This window comes from Coenobita brevimanus, chromosome 14 (genome assembly GCF_032717465.1).
Source record: "Coenobita brevimanus isolate Jiangsu-jjx chromosome 14, ASM3271746v2, whole genome shotgun sequence".
In the NCBI taxonomy this organism is placed as follows: domain Eukaryota; kingdom Metazoa; phylum Arthropoda; class Malacostraca; order Decapoda; family Coenobitidae; genus Coenobita; species Coenobita brevimanus.
Window position 1 is genome coordinate 20,750,773 of NC_136967.1, and position 8,968 is coordinate 20,759,740.

At 43.6% G+C, this 8,968-nt stretch overlaps 1 pseudogene; it reads right to left on the reverse strand.

Annotated features, from left to right (window-relative positions):
* Window positions 1-8,172: 8,172 nt before the first annotated feature.
* LOC145390481 (5S ribosomal RNA) lies at window positions 8,173-8,290 on the reverse strand (annotated as a pseudogene).
* Between the last annotated feature and the right edge of the window lie 678 nt (window positions 8,291-8,968).

Below are 8,968 nucleotides of genomic sequence, written 5' to 3' on the forward strand. Positions count from 1 at the left end.
TTTTTCTCCTTCTGACTCAGATTCACCGTATTCTGTCCATTCAGTAACAGTTGTTCTGCCACATTAATTGCCACTCTGCCACCAGTTTCGTCGAGTCCCACCTTTTCAACCTCGTATCTAGAATGTCTTCAGTTTCCATTACACCTCCCCAGGTCCCTACATCCCCAATTTCACCCTTTTCTGTCACCATTACTTTTGTATCGACCTCATTTACTTCAGCTCTCCAACTCCCGTGACCTGAATCCATCTCGTTTGACTACATGTCTCACAGCTCTACCCTTCCACTATAAACTTCTCTGCCTCCACCTCATCTACTTCCAGTTCACAAATCTCCGTACTTTGTTTCTCGTTCTGACTGCTCCTTTCCCATTTCCACTCCATGCACATAACCTGCTCAGCCTCCATTTCATTCGCTTCTACTTTACCTACCTCCACCCCACCAGTAAGTAGTTCGATTTACTCAGGATTCACACTCCGGATGCTTCCCGTTTTGTGTACACGCCATCTAAATAGATTCTTAAAGTGTGGGCTCTCCTGCTTTTCGCTTTTTTTTTTTTCTCCCACTTCACCCACCAGCATGTCTCCAACGACAAGGCTTCACCCCCACCTTCCCAGCCTTCGTACCTTAATTTTTTTTTTTTCTCAGCACCTCTCCCGTTATCACTACTACATCATCAACGTCTCTCCCTCTACATTTTTTGCCTTCACCTTACCTACTTCCACCTTTCCAACACCCATTTCTTCTTCCACTTCGCTATCCTCCACAGCTTGAATTTCTCTTGCACTTTTATTCCTTCCTACCGTCGTGTTCCAGTAAGCCAACATTACGTCAGCAAGTGTAATCTCGCATGCAATTAAGCTTTTCCCTACGCCATAAGACTTTGGCGACTGTGGACTCTAGTCATACGTAAGGCTAGAGACAGGGATTATTTCTTCTTTGTACTGATGAAGGGCGTAAAGTAGCAGAGGCAAGGGAAATTGAGCATAAATTCCACCCCACTTAATTGCCAGGCATCGACTTTCAATACATTCCTAAGGAGCGTTCCATTTTCCGCATCCGATTCTCCTGCACATATACTCTCCCAGATAGTCCCTTCGTTCTCTTCTCATCCTAGAATAGCTTATATACTTCCTTTCCTCCTATCCTTATCTACCTCCCCTCCTCTTCCTCCTTCCCTTACTTTCCTTTTTTTTTTTTCCCACCTTCCTCTATATTACTTTCCTTCTTTCTCCCCTTTCCCCCCTTCCTTCCTCATCCTCTCCAAGTTTTCTCCATCCTCCTAATTGCCTCTTCTTATTATTTTCCTCCATCCTATTCCTACCTCTCCTCCATTTCTTCCTAACTTTACCTACCTCTCCATTTTTCCCCTTCTATACCTACCTTTCTTCTTTTCCTTCCCCCTTATACTTGCGCTTCCTCCATTTTCTCGTCCCTATTTGTTTTTCCACCTTCCCCTCTTGTATATACTTGCATTCTTTTTACCTGCGTTGCAGAGCGCCACGTAATTGGAAGTAACACTAGTTCATCTTACCGTTTGGGAAAATTTTTAATTAAATCTCCACCGCATTCAGGTACAGGTATTGTCACAGAATATGCTAAGGGTCCTTCCTTACCCTACCATAACTGCAGCTCATGGCACCCACTTCTTTGTCCCCCACCCTCATTCTTTACCACGCCTTCTTGGAAGATCTAAAAAATCTTCAGTACACTCGAACCATTAAGCCTACAGAGTCCATATTCACAGGGTATGCTTCCCAGTCCCTTACCCAGCGCCCACCAAATTTCCATCCCATCCCATCCATTCCATTCCTCACTATGCCCACCTCTATCCATCCCTCATTTGATGGTTTCATGGACGACACAGGTTACAGACTCGACAAAGGCACTTGTTCTTCCTCCTTCCTATACTTGCCACACCTTCTCCCCGTATCTGCCTCTCCTCGCTTCCATCCTCTATATACAGTACGTACCAGTCCTCCCTTTCCTATTTTTTCCCCTCTGTTTGTGCCTGTTATTACACTTTTCCCTTTTTCCATTACCTTCCTTTCCTCGTATTTCCTTCCTCCTATACGTTCTTCATCTCCTTTTCCTCCTTGTGCCTGTCTGTATTTTCGTTTTATTCTTCCTGTAATGACCTAGATCCTCCTGTTTCTTCATTCCACAGCAATCTGCAACACCGTTTTTGAGTTTACCAGCATTCCTGTTGTCTGGACTTTCTTAAATCTTTTCACGTGTACACTAGTTTCAAAAAGTTTCGCGCAAGAGAGACGCGATAATATTCTGCACGATAATTGAAGCACGTGATATCCCAAGAAGATTAATATGAATGTTTATAGGATAACAGTACGGGATAGAAAATGTCATGGACAAGCAATATGATGCATCCTCATGAAAACAGGCTTACCAGCGAGGGGTGGAATCATTGGGCATTTCGCAGTAGTCATTTCCTGTGATGTCAGTCTGTCTCACGCGAAATGTACTGTACACCGATTCATTCGTAGTAAGTGTACCTACATCCATGGAGGTAGATCCAGGGAGGAGGGCATGGGGGGAGATGAATACCCCTGTACAATCTGGCTGGGGGTGATATCCTGTATATTCAATCTTCCCGACCTACAGTTCAATTAATCTAGAAAAAAGGCAAATTTCAAGCAACAGAGACCCTCACATTATATACATTCTTCTCATTGAAGAAGCAGTTGCTTGAAAAAAAAAAAAAAAAGGAAAAGTTTACGTTACAGAAAATACTATAACATACAAAAGTTAATCCGACGTGTCGAGCTAAGCTTTTAAAATCAGCGCCGGCGTGATGATGCAGCGTTGTCAGATAAAGCTACAAGTAACGAACTCGGTAATACTTTTTAATTGACGTTTTGCGTACTTTGATGAACATTATATTCAAGCACCTGTAACAGCTCACTCTCTTCGGCGGTGTCATTGTCTGTTCGTTACATCTACACTTTAGTCTCAGAAGTTATCCCCCCAAAAATCAGAGTAAATCTACGTCAGTGCCTACGGCTGCTAATTATTTCTTTCATCCATAAATATTTGTCTCGTCATTCTGCCTATACTTGTTGAATTCCCTCCCATTTTTCGTCTCTTCAAACGTATATCCGAGTTTTCCCTTTCTTTCGTATAGTGATTACTCGTACCTAACTCATTTCCCCTTCCCACCCACCTCTGTTCAACTGCTTCCTTTTTTCATTAAACCTACCTACTACATTCTTTCATTCTCTTTACATTTTTCTTAGGTCGTGCCCCTTCTCCTTTCATCTGCATTACGTCCTCCCCTTTTATCTCTCCTGCCAATCTAGCAACCCAGCTCCTTTTTATTTGACACATCAGTACGCATACTCTTTTCTTCTCTCCACAACCGCCTGACTTCTGTACCCACATATTCAGGGCTAATCTGCCCCCCTTTTATCCTGGAAGACAAAAAACCACCTGGTTTCTTCCTTCAACTACCGAATCTCCCCCTTCTCTCCTCTTTCTACAACTACCCAGCTCTTCCTCATCTCACCACAACTGCTGAGATAGCGCACCTGTTCCCTGCTAAGCCCCCTACCTCCTCAATCCTGCCAACCCACCAGTTCATTTTTTTTTTTCATCTGCCTTTCAACCCTCTTCGGACTTTCATCTATCCTCGACTGCCTTAATCCCTTTCCCCTGCTCACCACATCCGCACAGCTATTCTCTCACTCCCTACATCTGCCCCACCCTCTCAGCCTAGCAACACGCACCATTTCCTTGAACCTGCCAAGCCCCTGCTCCCTCTCTCTTTCCTCCACACAGCTGCTTAAGCTCTTTCTCCCTCTCCTTACATTTGCAGAGCTATCCTTTTACTTTCTGCATCTTCTTCCCTTTACACAACCTAGCAAGCTACATCTTTTCCTTCACCTGGATGAATTACCTGTCATATTTCATTAAAATTCCCCGTATAACTCAAAAGTAAGGATGGGAATCAATGTCAGGTTTTGTTTAGTGTGTGTGCTGGACGAGAGATTGTCAGAGATTGATTGACAATGAAAGACATCTAAACGAGACTTGTACAGCAGGTCAATTAAGCCTTGCTAACTGTATGCTTCTCTCTGTTTTGGATGATTAGACATATATTAGATTCTTTATCATTTTCATGCTGTATGAGAAAGTATGGACGTTCGATTTTACCATAAAATGCACAGTCCATATTCTGCTAAACCACACTTCCCAATTCAATATGAGGGTCAACGACCAAGGTAAAAAAAAGTCATCTGGTGGAAAGAAGCATAACCAAAATGGCGTTATTGGGCTGAGGGCTGAAGTTTTTAAGAAAATTGTTTCCAAGCCCTTTCGTACAAGCGATTTCCCCAAAGCTCAATAAATCCGCCTGATGACTGTGCTAATAGTATATGAGTGGCGGTATCGCGCCGGAGTTATAGCTAGGGATGTGATATTGTTGGCACAGGTCTCCTTCATCCTTACCAACTTAATTCTGCATATGGAACATTAACTATCCTTTTGGACGTTATTAATGCAGACGTGTTCATTAAATACAACACAAGAAAATGTTCAGAGATTATGTGCAAAAGATACTGCTGAGGAAGTGGTTTTACAAAGCCACCTGTACCCCCAAGGAGACAGCTGTAGGGGCTGTATTCATAAACGATCTTAGCCAGTTTTTACGATTAAAAAAAAAAAAAGTCTTCGTTGCCGTTAAGTATTATCAGCATAATTTACCTTGATTTTTCTTTTGTTTACTTTAATCTTCATTTTGATTTTATCATTAGGTGTTTGGTAGTAGTATGAGTGAAGATAAAAATATAATCGAGCATGAAGAGGAAGATAATAAAAAAAATATATATAATTATAGCTATAGGGCTCATCATCTTTACATAACGAATTTTCGACTGTCTTTCCGATGCCGTCATCAGGTTAAAGACACCAAGATACTAAAAATAATGCAAACATTAGTGAGGTTACAACTGATAAAGTTATAGATGTTATTTCTTACACACACTAGTGAAAGAAATGATCTGTAACTTTGCTGCTTTTACCTTTATTCTTTTTTCCTGGGGAGGGAGGGGCCTTACATTTTTAAAGCTGATGCTGGCGTCGCGAAGACATCTGAAAGTTCACTGAGTTAAGTATGATGGATCTTGGATCTCTCTCTCTCTCTCTCTCTCTCTCTCTCTCTCTCTCTCTCTCTCTCTCTCTCTCTCTCTCTCTCTCTCATTACCCGTCCCCGCTCCGGAGAGGTTTGGGGACAGGTATTGTTTTCACTCGGTTTGTTTGTCAATTGTCTGTCTGTTAACTTTACACGAAAAGCGCTGGTGCAATTTTGACTAAAATTACAGAGATGGTGGGCTATGTCCCTCTGATCACCTGATTTAATTTTGGACCAAATTGGGCCTAGGCCCAGGCTGTAGGCCAAAAAAAATGTATTTTTTTTTTCGACATAACTCTTCAAATTCATCATATCGACGTGAAACCAAACCCTAAAGGTGCATCTTTCAAATTTGCATCTTGTAACAAGCCTCATTACATCAAGGGGGTCACCCACCAGTTAGCGGTTGGGGGTTCAATGTCAGGTGGATCGGGCCTAAAATTTCAAATGGGCATAAAACAGCCAATTTCACCCGATTTACTCCAAATTTGATATGTGACATCTTTGACAAGAGATCGTGTTGTGCTTATACGTTAGCTCTAAAATGACTGCCGGGGACTGGTTTGCTGTGCCTTGGCACCGCTTCACTTCCATTGTTGACTTTGAGGTGCCGTAGGTCACAAAATGAAGGTGTATTGTTAAATGCATTCAAGCATTCGTGTGCACAACTTCAACTTAGGAGAGTCTCTGCATGCTGCCCTAGGCCTACTAATGTCAGTCTTTTGGGATTATGTATGGTCCTTAAATACTCATTAGCATAATTGTGGATAACACGCGTTCCTCTCTGTTCCCGACTTGTTTGGACAGGGCTAACAGTACACATGGAATTCCTGAGTGACTGTAGGTTACGGGCAAAGCCGCTGTAATGTCCCACGTTACTGCAGACTCTAGGTTTAGGTTGTGTCTGTACATGCTGACGGCGTGTGTGTGTGTGTTTGTATGTGTGTGTGTGTGTGTGTGTGTGTGTGTGTGTGTGTGTGTGTGTGTGTGTGTGTGTGTGTGTGTGTGTGTGTGTGTGTGTGTGTGTGTGTGTGTGTGTGTGTGTGTGTGTGTGTGTGTGTGTGTGTGTGTGTGTGTGTGTGTGTGTGTGTGTGTGTGTGTGTGTGTGTGTGTGTGTGTGTGTGTGTGTGTGTGTGTGTGTGTGTGTGTGTGTGTGTGTGTGTGTGTGTGTGTGTGTGTGTGTGTGTGTGTGTGTGTGTGTGTGTGTGTGTGTGTGTGTGTGTGTGTGTGTGTGTGTGTGTGTGTGTGTGTGTGTGTGTGTGTGTGTGTGTGTGTGTGTGTGTGTGTGTGTGTGTGTGTGTGTGTGTGTGTGTGTGTGTGTGTGTGTGTGTGTGTGTGTGTGTGTGTGTGTGTGTGTGTGTGTGTGTGTGTGTGTGTGTGTGTGTGTGTGTGTGTGTGTGTGTGTGTGTGTGTGTGTGTGTGTGTGTGTGTGTGTGTGTGTGTGTGTGTGTGTGTGTGTGTGTGTGTGTGTGTGTGTGTGTGTGTGTGTGTGTGTGTGTGTGTGTGTGTGTGTGTGTGTGTGTGTGTGTGTGTGTGTGTGTGTGTGTGTGTGTGTGTGTGTGTGTGTGTGTGTGTGTGTGTGTGTGTGTGTGTGTGTGTGTGTGTGTGTGTGTGTGTGTGTGTGTGTGTGTGTGTGTGTGTGTGTGTGTGTGTGTGTGTGTGTGTGTGTGTGTGTGTGTGTGTGTGTGTGTGTGTGTGTGTGTGTGTGTGTGTGTGTAGACCAGTATATTGTAGTTACATGTTATGACGAGGACGTGTATATGCATGTGTGTCCGAGTGTGTCGAAATGCAACTATGCAAATATGGATGGACAGGTGTATAGGTGCGACACAGAGAGGAAGAGGGGACCATCCAGCCAGCCAGTGCGTAGGCTTTCGGTATGGGTGCGTGTGTGAGTGCTATCACCCGAATGTGTTAGCGTGCTGAAGTGTTATGGCGTAAGGTTATTTGCGTCTAGGGGTGTGACGGTGTCGTTGTCGTGAGTAAGAGTGGCGGGGAAGGCCTGGGGTGGAGGTTTGACTGTCCTTGAGGGAGTGCTATCGGGTCCGAATGGTGGAGTATAAAATTGGGGTAATTTTAATCGGAGAGGGAAGCAGGTCGCTGAACGGGGATGGAGGGAGACTACAGATTTTACCTTAATAGGTCTAACATTGAGCATTTGCAGCTAAACCCCTGTATTTGAAGAGCTCTCCCAGAATATAATTATCTGGTCGTTGAAAGTACATCAGTCACGTCAGACTGAATGGCTAATAGAAGGTCTTGATAACCCTCTCACCAGTGGAGTTTTCCCCTAAACTGGCCGAAAATCATGGCGATATGAAGAAAGTAATAAAACGAAGGTTATCGTCCTGATAGTGTTAATGAAAATGGGCATGTTTTTAACCCACTTCACTAGAAGAGGTCTTTTCTAAATTGAAGAAATACTTCAGGAAATAGGAGAGAGGAAATGAAGGGGGGGGGGAGGGCCGAATCAGTAAAGAGTTGGCCTGCAGTAAAGAGTTGGCCTGCAGTAAAGAGTTGGCCTGCAGTAAAGAGTTGGCCTGCAGTAAAGAGTTGGCCTGTTGGATCCAGGCTCGAATGCCCGCAGGGGCAGGAAACAGTTTAAGGATTTGAATTTCATTAAAGCAGACTGTACTGATCTACTAGATGACTCGCCGACATGTCATAAAAGTACCCCCACTAGTACCAATACCAATACAAGAGTCTTGTATGATACAGCCCTAGCATGTATTCAATATGGACAGTGGGTGTTGGCGCCGAAGTGGTGACGTGTGGAAGTGTATGGACGTAGGAGGACAATTGGACCTTGGTAACGGGCTGTGAAGCCTATGACCAGAGTTGGACACATAGAAAAAAAAAAACTTAGATTATCGTACTGAAACTGGTATTGCAGACTGATTCTAACTCATTCATTCATCATTCATTGCCAGACGCCATGTATCCCAGACGGGGTGGCCAACGGCTTAGAGTTAATTGTTTTACAGGGAGGGGCATTAATCCTCCACCAACCCCACTTGACACGTAGGGATGCCAACAGCATCTGGTGTTCCCAGGCGGTCACCCATCCAAGTACTAATCAGACCCAACGTTGCTTACTTCGCTGATCGAACGGGAAGCGGCGTACTCAACGTGGTATGGATTCTAACTCCTCTCTGAAATTTGAAAGTGCTGCAGGTTCGAATCCAGGTAACCAATAATTATCACTGGAAATATATATTTTTTAAATTCTGATTTTCTGTACTCTTCCAAGAGCCAACAGACGTGCCATAAACTTTGCACTGTATGGAATTCATGATTCTAAAAAAACGCAGTAAGAAAGAAGTAATCACGGGGTGGTATGAGTTGGTGCACATCAGTTGTTTGTGTCTAGGCCTCAGGTGCGGTCTAACTTTGTGCCAAGACCGTTGGATCCATTGAAAAAAGTTATCATAAATTGCCTGAAGGTAGCGAAAAAGAAATAAAACGGCATTATCATTATGATGTGGTTAATTACTAGTTCACATTTCCTAACTCAAACTAAATTGTTCGAATTAAAGAATATCTTAGTTAGGGAAGGGGTTAGAAACTATCTCTGTTAGCCACTTCAATACGAAAGGTCTCTCATGATCTGAATGTAGTCCTGCCCCGATGACATGAACAAAATACAACAGCTGTCATCCTACTAATGGGGTTTAAACGCCCAAACGGAAAGTCGTCCAGGACCGATATTTAGTCTGGCATACTGGTATCCAAATGTTCAAGGGGTGGGACCGATATGACCGAACGGTGGTTTTGCCCAATTATACAAGCATCCTTTAATCCAGATCCTGTCCCGTGACAGGAGA